The following is a 12,271-nucleotide window of genomic DNA, read 5'->3' as shown; positions in this document are numbered from 1 at the left end:
ACTTATGGATATTTATTTTGTATTTTGAATTATAATCCAAATATTTATTTATTTTATTTGTCAAATTGTTCCAGCTTTGGCCGTTGGGAGCTCTTTCAGTTGGCTCCTGTGTTCCTTCGAATATTCTCTCATCATTGTAAGTTTTGGCCTTTGTTTTGTTTTAGAACTTGCTTATTTTCTGGCTCTACAGGGTGCCCCAGGTTCTTGTATATTTTTTTGCTCCAGCCCTAGAATCATTCATGTCTCCAAGAATCCCTGGTTCTCTTTATTAGAGAATGGTCTTGGAAATCAACATCTGGGCACCAGGTATGCTTGTTGCTAATAAGATATTAGGGTGCTATTTTGATGTTCAGGTACAAGTTTGTTCTCATCTTCCTAGAGATTTTCACAGACCCATTCCTCTTTTCCTACTAAATTCACAGCCTGCCCCTCATCCGCTCGGTAAACTCCACCGTCTTCTCTTAGCTATTCATTATCAGCAACTCCTTCAGGACCAAAGCAGCATTAGAAAAAGCCACCAGAAAAACGAAGTCCTTCAGGAACTTGATCAGTAGGTATCCCTAGAGAAAATCTGATCCCTTTCCTACCTCTAGGCAGGTGTTTCAGTTCTGATGCACCTTTAGCTCCTTTTAGCTGCAAAATCAGGTATCTACCCTTTAAGAAAGAGGACCCTTTCTTAATAACCAGAAACTCAGCTCAAAATAAATAATAAGGAAATAAAACAATAAGCAAGTATTCTTATAAATGCTCAATAATAAATATAACTACCCATTTCCCTCATAAAGCATTTTACATGTAAAAGAAAATGTTCTGGATTTCTTTCCTCTGTTGATCAGGCAGCACAGAATCTGCTGCTCGTGTTTTGATGTACTCTGATCTGGGAACCTGTCTGATTAAAGCTATGTTCCCATCCTGCAGAGTTAAGGGCATTCATTGGAAATAATGTATTTTAATGACCAATGTGCAGATGCTATTATCCTGAAATGACATTTCCCATCACTTGGCTGGGATTTGTCTTTTTGACATTTGTGTCCTTTTTAAGATTCAGTAGAGACTTTTAACTCCAATAGAGCTCCAAGAGAAGGTAAATGTGAGGGTTTTAATAATTCAGCCCTGGAGATCTCTCTAGAAATCAGGACTTCTTCACAATGTATTAAGATCTCTTTCTGATCCGCTTGCCAATTCACTGTGCCAGGTCACAGGTATTGGCAGTCTCCTCTCTTTGAACTGACATTACCTAGTGGAATCACCTGGCAGACTGCCAGCTTGGGACTTCTTGCATCCACTTATGACTTCCTGCAGGAGCCACTGAGAACCTAGATCTGGCTCACAAGAGCAACGTGTCGCACCCTTGAAGAAGGCAGACCCAGCCAGTCTTCTGAAGCAGTCTTCCACCTCGCATTTGAGTAACTGGGGTCTTTTAGGCAATTTAAACAGTTCCTCAGCTTAACCCAGAGGCTCATTGTTCTCAGGTGGATTTTGTTTTGCTTGCATAGTTTCATATTTTAAATTAAATGAGCTGCCATTATTTCAGAATCAAGAATTTCACATAATTTTTCAAGTTTTTTACTTCTCCTGAAGAAAGAAAACAGGCTGGTGCCATTGGACCCCACCTTGCCACATGAAAGCTCAGTAGTGGCTACCCTTTGGAAACTAGCACGGGGTGAATGCTGACTCTCCGTCATGCATCGCACTCCAGTTTTGCAGAGTGACTGTAGTGGGTTCCCATCTGCACCACTTAACCTGTGAAATCATTGCCAGCCCCTAGGGGCATCGGGGTTTGTACCTACTGGCAGGGAATTCAAAGGCACTCATCCCTCTTGTAACTGTTTGTCCAATCCCTAAAAACATTGCACTTAAAGCCCTCAAATTTTAAAGGAAAGGTTGTTTTCAGATTTGCAGGGTTAAATTGGTCCAAATAGGATTCAATGCTAAATCACTGTGCAGTTCTAAAATGAAAAGTTATGACAGACAGGTTCACCAACAGATGTTAGTAAAGATCTATCTTAATCTCCCTTTAAATGAGGCTTTTCTTCCATGTGAACTTTTCATAACAATTTATCAACAGATTTACCCCATTTAAAAGAAAATCCAACATTGAAGGCTCAAAATTTACACAAAAATTACATTAGGATATGTTTTCTCATTTATTCTCAAAATATTTATTCATTGTACACTACTATAGGCTAAGCAATGTTCTAGGCATTGATTTGTTTAAACAATAATTTATATTCAGTAGCACAGGGGATAATCAAGTGGAAAAAATATAAGCCAAAAAACTCTAAGAACATTAAGACTGTGTGTGTGTTTCTGAAAACATGGAATAGTTAGAGGCCAATGGATCAAATACATACCTATATACTAAAAATATTTTAACATATATTTACATAATAGATGTTAATGCATTTTATATTATATGCATTTATTTGTATATTTATATAAAATGTATTTATATATATTATATATTCATTTATATAAAGGTTTTTTTTTTAAAGAGGTCTCATTTTGTCACCCAGGCTAGAGTGCAGTGGCCTGATCTCTGCTCACTGCAGCCTTGACCTCCTGGGCTCAAGCCATCCTTCCACCTCAGCCCCCCAAGTAGCTGGGACTTCATGCACAAACCATCAGGCCTGGATAAATTTTTTGTATTTTTTTGTGATGATAGGGTTTCACTGTGTTGCTCAGGCTGGTCTCGAACTCCTAAGCTCAAGCAATCTGACCACCTTGGTTTCCCACAGTACTAAGATTACAGGCCTGAGCCACTGTGCTGGGTGATACATAAAAATTAAAAGGCTATCCACCAAGGTGACAAATAATTGTTCTCTGGGTATAATAGGATTACAACTGAACTTCTTTTTCTTCCTTTTTATTATCTATATTTAAGTCAATTTTTCTTCTACGATGACCCTATATACTTTATTTTTAAAGAAATAATTTATAAAATTTGTATTTGCGTCAAAAATGCCAAAAGTACTGGAATTTGAAGAGGAAGTGCCCCAAGAATAAACCTTCTGGATTCTGGTGTTTTCAAGTCAGTTTCCAGTGGCAAATAGCACAAGTTTTTTTACTTAGTAGTGGGAGATCCTGGATCTTGAAACATGTGCTGGGTAAATGAAGGATCTAGTGGGTGGTCAGGGATGGACAGAAACTACTGAAGGTGCTGGAAGAAAGTCCACTTGGCAGATAGACCATGATTTCTGACCATGGCATCAAGGGACAAGTGAAGGTCATCCAATAGAACACTTTAAGAAGATCCAACACAGAGAAATAGGGAGTGCCAAACAGTGTGGGTGGTACCCGGGACCAGCAAACTGGGAGGGAATTAAAAGCATTCATTATGCACGTTTTATGTGACAAGTGCTAAAGTATGTGATATTTTTATGCATCATAATGAGGAAACACGCTCAGAGAGGCAAGGGAAACTAGCAAATGGTGAATGCTGACTCCCTGTCACGCACTGTACAATGTATTTCACAGACATGATGAAAATTGCCAAGATCACACAAGTAGTGAGTAGGAGAGTTACAGTTCAAATCAAGGTTTTCTGATTTCATAGCCAATGCTTCTTCCACTCACTATCCCACCCTTCTTCTGCCTCTACACCATGAGACATCATCTCAGGAATCCATTCAAGCTTTAAGCATGGTGGGGGGTCTCCTCCCAAGCTGCCCTCTGATGAGGCTGGCACTGGCAAGGCCTCTCAAGGAGAAGAGCTTCCTGAGGACCCCACAGACACACAGACACAAATGTCATCTTCATCTAGTGTCAGAGAAGCAGAGGCAGCCCAATATTTATACAATTTTTGGCTGGCTCTAATTTCCAACAATTCATTAAATGCAATAAAATGAGCCAATGATAAAAAGGCACTCAGGAGGCTGAGGTGGGAGAATCACTTGAGCCCAGGGAGGCCAAGGCTGCAGTGAGCCATGATTGCACCCAAGTACTCCAGCCTGGACAACAGAACCAGTAATTGTTTAAACAAAAAATTAAAAAAAATAAAAATACATCATTCCTATTTCCAAAAGAAATGGATTTAGGGATGAGAAAAGAGGACACAGATTGTTACTCCCTGGAGTGAATTTCTTCATGTTCTCATAAGCTCTCAGCATCAGCCAATGTGGCATGAGCAGCATTACCGGGATCTTAGAAAGAAAGGGATCTCCATTATTTGCAGAAGTATCATTAAGGCTATACAACTGTGGCACCAAAGGAGAGGCACTATTTAAAAATATGCAAAAATTAAAAAGGCATTGGTTTAGGTCAGCGGACATGTGCTGGGGGCAGGGGAGTCAATGTTGCAGGCAGAGCCCTGCCTTTAAAAGGTTAATACTCCAGCTGGCCTGGGCGCGGTGGCTCACGCCTGTAATCCCAGCACTTTGGGAGGCCGAGGCGGGTGGATCACGAGGTCAGGAGATCGAGACCATCCTGGCTAACACGGTGAAACCCCGTCTCTACTAAAAATACAAAAAATTAGCCAGGCGAGGTGGCGGGCGCCTGTAGTCCCAGCTACTCGGGACCGCGCCTGTAGTCCCAGCTACTCGGGAGGCTGAGGCAGGAGAATGGCGTGAACCCGGGGGGCGGAGCCCGCAGTGAGCTGAGATCGCGCCACTGCACTCCAGCCTGGGCGACAGCGAGACTCCGTCTCAAAAAAAAAAAAAAAAAGGTTCATACTCCAGCTGTGGAAATAGGGCCTAGCTAGAAAAAAGGAACATAGCAATAGAGGGCACTAATGCAGCAGCAGATGAGTTCCGGGAAGGGAAGGTATTCTTCTCTGCTGGAATAACACCCTTCCACAAACCAAACCTCGCTCCATAGGCTGTTGGAGGCCTAGAACTGTCCAATTTTCAAAATAAGATTTTGTTAGCCTGCCATGTAATCTACTGTGATTGTGATATTAAGCAAGCCTATACTATGGAATAACACAAAAAAATCTGCTTGTAATTGATTTTTAAAAAATATTCACTTCATCTTTCGTTTTTTTAGGGGTTTACCATGCTTTTCATCCACTCATTCATCCATCCATCCCTCCATCCATCTATCCATCGATTCACCTATCCATTCATCCACCTTAACATTTCATACAGTGAGCTAGGTGCTGGGAATCCAAAGACCAGAGAGGCATGGCTGCGGCCTTCACAGCGTGGTCTCCCAGGGAACAGCATTGCACCTGCTTCTTTCTGGGACTTTCTGGCAATCATAACTGGAATATAAATGCCTTCTAGACAGAATGATAAGCTCTCCAAATAAATTAAATATTCTAAGCATGGATTACATCAGTGGTTCTCAAATGTTGATAAGAATGCCAATCGCCTGGGTCCAGGTTAAAATGCAGATTCTGATTCAGGTCTGGAGTGGCCAAGATTTCCATTTCTAATTAGCTCCCAGGTGATGCTGATGTTGCTGGTCCCAGGACCACACTTAGAAGGGCAAGGTTTTATAGTACATCAGTAAGTCTGGACTTCAGAACACCAGAAAGAGTTATTCTTCTTAAATTCCAGGGTAAATATACCATCACCAAATCCACTCTTCTTTTTCTGCTTTAGAGAAACAGTTTCACAGAAGTGCTTCAGCCTTTAACTTATCTCCCCATTTCCCCCACATTTCCCCTTCCAAAAAATTGAGAGTTTAGTCCAATTATTTTTCTATTTCACAGACTTTCTTCAATTTTCTTTCAAGAAAGGCAAAATATTGCTTCAGAAATCCACTGAGAATTAAACATACTTCAGAACAAGAAGAAGGGATCCAGAGCTAATTACACTAAGCCAGCCAAGTTGTGTTAGGAATCCATCATGATCATGTTTACTGCATGCTGCAGACCCGCAAAGCCACCTGCAATTAATTCTGATGGCTACAAGCCACGGGGTACCTAACAGCTTGTGGGTGATTAAGAATAAATTACTAAACTTTCATTTAAAAGGTCCCAGGAAGAAAATGGGGACAAATGCCAGATATGTTTACATTACTCATAGAGCTTAGCGAGAATGAACATTCTCATTTATTTTTTGGCAATGCCTCTTTTAAATTTTTCTATGTTTTAGAAAACTATGCTGCCTGTCCTTTGGTGCCACAGTTGTTTAGCCTTAATGACACTTCCACAAATAACGCGGATCCCTTTCTAAGATCCCACTAATGTTTGAGTATCATTTTTTCATAGGAGAAAATAAATTGGTAATTATTCCCACTGTTTGATGCGGGTACACATTGTATTTCTTAGTAAAAGATGATTTCACAGCCATCACCTCATTAACATTTCTGTATATTTCGAAATTAATGTTATATGATACTGTTTATAAACTCTGGGTTGGTACAGTTTCTAGTTCAATTACAAAAGACCCAAGATAGTTTTTTTTTTTTTCTTTTCAGGGCCACACAGGGTGCCAACATCCAATCTTAAGATCTTTGGGAAATATGCTCACCCTCCAAAATACTTACAGATGTGACTCCTCTTTTTTGTAAAATAAATGCTCTTCTTATATTTGGTGTTTCCTTGGTATGGCCACAAGATTATTTAGTATGACATATTTAATGGTGAAGATAAAGGTGAGCAACACAATGTTTTAAACAAATCACATTTGGGTGGGATATTATAAGAAAGAAAGTTCCCAGGGGATAGAAAAAACGGTTTCCTTAAATCACTCCATACTCAGTAAGCATCGTAGGGCTCTCAATATACATCACCAGACCAGGAGATGCATTTGGCTAAGGCGTACCAGACTAGGATATGAATCATGGAACACTATTCCAAGACTATTACAGAATCCACATACAATATAAACCAGAAAAGGCTGCATTTTAACCTCTGTGACTCATGCATTACAGCCTGTGACTCCATGAGGAGGGTTAGGAATCGGGCTGACATCCAGCTCAGGCCAAACAAACTTACAGCCAAGAGAAACAGAAGCATCATCTTCCCAGCAGAGAGCAAGATGTACAGAGCTTGATACTTTACACTCTTTAGAATTATGTAACTTGTCAATGGTTGAGACTCTGGGGTAGAGGGTTTTGTGCTTTTTATTTTTTCTGGTATAAATATTTAAACTTCTCCATAACATTAGAGTTAGAACTTACTTTCCTAAAATGAAATTCTAAAACAAATTTGACAGCAAAACACTGTGGAATTTCTAAATGCCAACAGGTTTGTGTCCATTACAGAACACACAGAGTTTTGACCTCTCACTTTTCCTGGTGCTACTGCTTTCAAAATTTCTAAGGTCATTGTACCATGGGGCTCTAATTTTTGGTTAAGGAAGGCACCGAAATCATACCAGGAATATTCTCCTATTAGCTGAAACTTGAACTTTGCCTGGCAGGAGGTGTTATACATTATTTTTTGGCTAGCATTTGCTTTTTAAAACACTCTTTTACCCGGGTTTCTCAAATTAGTTCCTGTAGTGATACTATCTCTATTTTTGCTTCTTTATGACTAGGGTCTTTAATGGCTTCAAAAGTGCCCTGGGCTGAAACTTGATCTGAGAAGGTTATTATCAGAACTGTGTTCCAAGAGAAAGCAGTGTGCTAGCTCTACGTGTATACATGAGTTGCCATCAACATGAATTCAATTACAATGAAGATGATTTGGAGTAGACAATTGTATTTTGGTTGCATGACATCCATTTTATCTTAGTGTAATAACACCACAGGTTTTTTTTTTTGACAGGGAGGGGGAACAAATTACCTTTACCCTGTTAGATATACTCTTACAGTTTTTTTTTTTTTTTTTTATAAATTACCTTTACCCCATTAGATATTCTCCCAAAAAGGCATCAGATGTGTGGCCAAAGCCAGATCAATCAAAATAAACTTCAGGAATTTTACAGGAACTATTTAAAAAAAAAAAAAAAGAGTTCCTCTTTCCTGAGAGACATGATTTTGGGAAGAGCATTCCACTTTAAAGGCAGAGTTTGGAGTTGCTGAGGCTGCCACGTGGAGACTGGAAACAGCAATAATCTAATAGAAACCAGAGAAACCGAGCACCCATGGCCTGGTGCGATCCTGAATCAAGTTGTGTTCAAACACAGACCTATCCCTTGATTTTTACCTTTGAGATTTACAAGAACCAATAATTCCCTTTTTGGCCTAAGATAATGTGTGTCAGGAATTCTATGATTTATTACGGAAATCCAGACTTGTCATATTTTTCTACAAGTGTTCAAAATTATTATTTTATCATTTTCTATTTATAATGGAATTTCGATGAGCTGTTTTGAGGAAGACAAAAATAGAGTGAATATTTTAAATTTAGATATAATCCCATTTTCATTTTTTTCAACTTTAATTCTTTCTTTCTCAGCAAATATTTTGTCGAGATCACGATGCTTTAATAATAAGCACTACCATGGGTTGATTAGGATTTCACTGCTTTTTTTCCTATGCCTGAACATATTCCCTTGTATACTGCTAGTAAAATTGTCAAATAGGGACAAAAACAAACATAGGACATAGATGATTTATCAATTTGATAAACAGTTGAGAGTTGGCTGCATTTATTTTCAATGGCAAATAATAATAACAATAATGGTAGCTAGCATTTACTGAACGCTTTGTCTATGGTGAGCTCTATGAAAAGCGCTTTACTTAAACTAACTCATTTTATCCTTAAATTTACCCGGGAGGCAGTGGTGTGCTGGTAAAATGGCTCTGGGGGATGAGGAGCGAAGCCAGATGGACAGTTGACTCATTTCTGTGGTGTAAATAGTCCCACCCTGGCTGATTTCAAGCAACTGACAGTTTAAATACTAGTTTGCAAAATTCTTGCATATTTAACAATCAGCTCTTTGGATCAGGTAAAATAGACTCCAGTCCACCACTGGAGGAAACTAAATTGGAAGACAGACCATGCAGCTTCCTTAACTCTAGCAGTTTGTAAACCGTTTGTACTACTCCAGAGCACACCTCTGGAGTACACAGTGGAGTATCAACCTCTGTCCTCCTTTTTAATCATGGGGCAGATTTTTGCTGTGTTTAAAAGGGTGCTTCAATGTTCTGTATTTTATGGGTGAACAGCAAAAATCTATATTAAATATGATACTTGTACCATGTCTTTGGTTAACAGACACCAAGCTATTCTGCTACAGAATGTTTTGAAGATAACTGTGTCTAGTGCATGTCTGGGCATGTTAACAAAAATTAAAGAATGATAAAAAGGATGGAGCATCAATTATGAGTGATCTCTTGGAATGTTTCAACCCCAAACCCTTCCTAATTCATGTGTTGCCATGTTTCTTGATCTTACTATTAATACAACACTTTCCAAATGGTTCGGGAAATTTATAGGTGGGTTTTGAGCCCATGGAAAATACTGAGTTGTAATTATGGATTTAAAATCCTTATACACATGTGTGTGTAGTGTGTGTGTGTATAAATGCCAAATGTTCCCATACTACAGAAAATTAAGTAAATTATAACTGATGAGATGTTACACTAATTTCCTTTCATCCTCATGCAGGCTTGACTACAAAGTCTCTCTTGGCTTGCAAGTAGATGATTTTGCATATATTGTTTATTATTTCATTCCAAGCCCAAAAGCCGCAACAAAGTAAAATTGATTAAAAAAACTGTAAACAGTAGATAATAGACATCTTTGCACAGCAGAACTCTCAGAGTTCACTAGATAATAGACATGAAAGCACTTTGGAAAATTCGAGGCATGACACAAACGTGAGGAATTATTATTGAGTAAAAAAAAAATCTCAAAGGAAAATTCCTCAACAGCTCAACTTATACATATTGTTTTCAAACTATGAGTGTATAACAAAGTAGAAACTTCCCTGCTATATACATGTAATAAAAGAGCTAATAACTGATGTGGCTCTGAGAACTGTATATTTTGTACGTATTTGAAGAAGAATGATTTTAGTTTTTAAGAAACTCAATCACTCCCGCATCCCTTACCAAAGGTATTAAGGAAAAAATTCTGCATAAGAAATAATATAGAATTTTATATGTGAATATTTACATAAATCCTTGAGTTTTAAAAACCTCATACCATTAATAAAGTATTATTAACTTTATTTAGGTAGGATAATAGTATTGAGATATATTTTTAAGAGTTCTTGTCTGTTGGAGTTACATAAAAATCTTCACAGATGAAATAATATAATGTCTGAGATCTGCTTCAAAATACCTGGGAAGGGGGCAATGGGGGGCAATCAATGAAATGGGACTGGGCATGTTTTTGATAACTGTTGAAGCTGTGCCGATGGTACATGAAAGAATTTTTTTATATGTTTGAAACTTTCCCTAATAAAAGTTCAAGAAACCTACGTCACAGCAATATCTGAAACATTTTAGAACCATTCTAAGGGCTGAACAAGAGTATGGTGCGAATTCATTGCCAAAGTACCCATTCTTACTGACTTCACTGTCTGATTTTGGTCTATTCTAGTCCAGTCCACCCTTATACTGCTGCCAGAATTACATTTCAAAAAAATTAAATGAGTTCATGGAACTCCCTTGCCCAAAATAATTCTTTTGAGTTCCTATCACCAAAAGAATACAGTTTGCAATTCTTCCTTTTGTGATCTCACGGCACTTTAGTCTCATTCTCCTATAGAAATGTCCTGTGTAGTATAATCTTTTCAGCATCTATGTTCTTGTGTCCTGCAAGATGGTGAAAACCATGAGTAGAGAGATCAGGTCTTTTCATCTTCCTATCTTTGGTGCTTGGCATATTATCAAGTATGTGGTAGATGCTCAATAAATTTTTGATGAGCAAAATAAATGTGAAATACAAACAGATTATATAAAAGTAAATGTTTAGACCAATGAAACTATAACAGGTAACTCATGATAGCTAAACAATTTTTACTTAGCAGTTTTGTTTTTTATTTTTCTTTAACCCTTCTAAATAAGGCATGAAATTTATTTATAATCAAAATTAAAGGTGAAATACTCATGCTAATAAAAAGTATCTTTTAATTGAAAAAGACGCAGGTAAATAAAATGGGCATAATTTTTGATACTCTTACATATATACACCTAAAGCAAATCTAGCTATCAGAAATATACTATCCTCAACAGATAGGATCTTGGTAATACTGTCAGTGCAAGATTAGTTGTTTTAGTGCTATAATCATGGTCATAAAAATCATAATCAACTTGGGTGCCTTTCTGCAAGCAATAAAAAACAGATAAATTAGACTTCATCAAAAGTAAAAACTTTTGTTCATCAAAGGATACTATCAACAGAGTGAAAAGACAATTCATAGAATGGGAGAAAATATTTGCAAATTATATAAAGAACTCCTATACCCCAACAACAAAAAGTCAAACAATGCAGTTAAAAAATGTGCACGGGGCCTGGATAGAATTTTCTCCAAAGAAGATATACAAATGGCCGAGAAGTATATGGAAAGATGCTCAATGTCACTAGTCATTAGGAAAATGCAGGTTAAAACTATAGTCATATACGACTTCACACTCACTCAGAATGGCCATAATTTTAAACACGGAGTATAATAAGTGTTGGTGAAGACACGGAGAAATTGGAACCACATTGCTGCTGGTGGAAACGTAAAGTGGTACAACCACTGTATACAACAGTTTGCCATTTCTTTAATAAGGTAAACATAGAATTACCATGTTACCCAGCAATTCTAGGTATTTACTCATGAAAAACAAGTGTTAAAACAGAAACTTGTACACAAATGTTCATAGAAGCACTATTCACAATAGACAAAAGAATGAGACACCCAAATGTCTATTGCCAAATTACTGAATAAGGAAAATGTGGTATATCATACTATGGAATATTATTCAGCCATAAAAAGGAAGAAAGCACTGGATTAGGATACAAATGGATGAATCTCGAAAACATTACGATAAGCAAAAGCAGCCAGACACACAAGGTCACACATTATATGATTCTATTTATAGAAAATATCCAGAATGAGCAAATCCATGGATACTGAAAGCAGATTGGTAGTTGTCAGACTGAGGGTAGGAGAGAATGAGGAGTGACTGCTTAATGGGTATAGGATTTCCTTTTGGAGTGATAAAATGTTTTTGAAAGCAGATTGTGATTAAAGTTGCACAACACTGTGAATATACTATTGTTGAATTTATACTTTAAAATGGGAAATTTTGTTGTGTGTATTTTACCAAAATAATAAATGAAACTTTGAAAGTTCAGCTTCCAGAGATTCTATTTTGAAGCACCTGGTATGGGGCCTAGGAGCGTGTAGTTTTAATAAGTACCACAGTAACTTGATGCAGGTGGTATTGGGAACAAACTCTGAGAAACATTGGTGTACTGTTTCTAGGGATATTTAAA

The 12,271-nt window shown here is 37.7% G+C and overlaps 1 protein-coding gene and 1 long non-coding RNA gene across 3 annotated transcripts in view; one reads left to right on the top strand and one right to left on the bottom strand.

The window, feature by feature from the left end:
- The window catches only part of LOC129012722 (uncharacterized), a 53,382-nt gene extending 45,763 nt beyond the window's left edge, over positions 1-7,619 (top strand). Inside the window, exons 3-4 of the long non-coding RNA XR_008493699.2 lie at positions 6,364-6,540; positions 7,428-7,619. This is a non-coding gene — a long non-coding RNA (uncharacterized LOC129012722). The remainder of the gene's footprint in view (positions 1-6,363; positions 6,541-7,427) is intronic.
- The window catches only part of FRMD6 (FERM domain containing 6), a 240,754-nt gene that overhangs the window by 175,715 nt on the left and 52,768 nt on the right, over positions 1-12,271 (bottom strand). The window lies entirely within an intron of this gene.

This window comes from Pongo pygmaeus, chromosome 15 (assembly GCF_028885625.2).
Source record: "Pongo pygmaeus isolate AG05252 chromosome 15, NHGRI_mPonPyg2-v2.0_pri, whole genome shotgun sequence".
Taxonomy (NCBI): Eukaryota; Metazoa; Chordata; class Mammalia; order Primates; family Hominidae; genus Pongo; species Pongo pygmaeus.
This window is presented reverse-complemented; position numbering and strand designations above follow the sequence as displayed.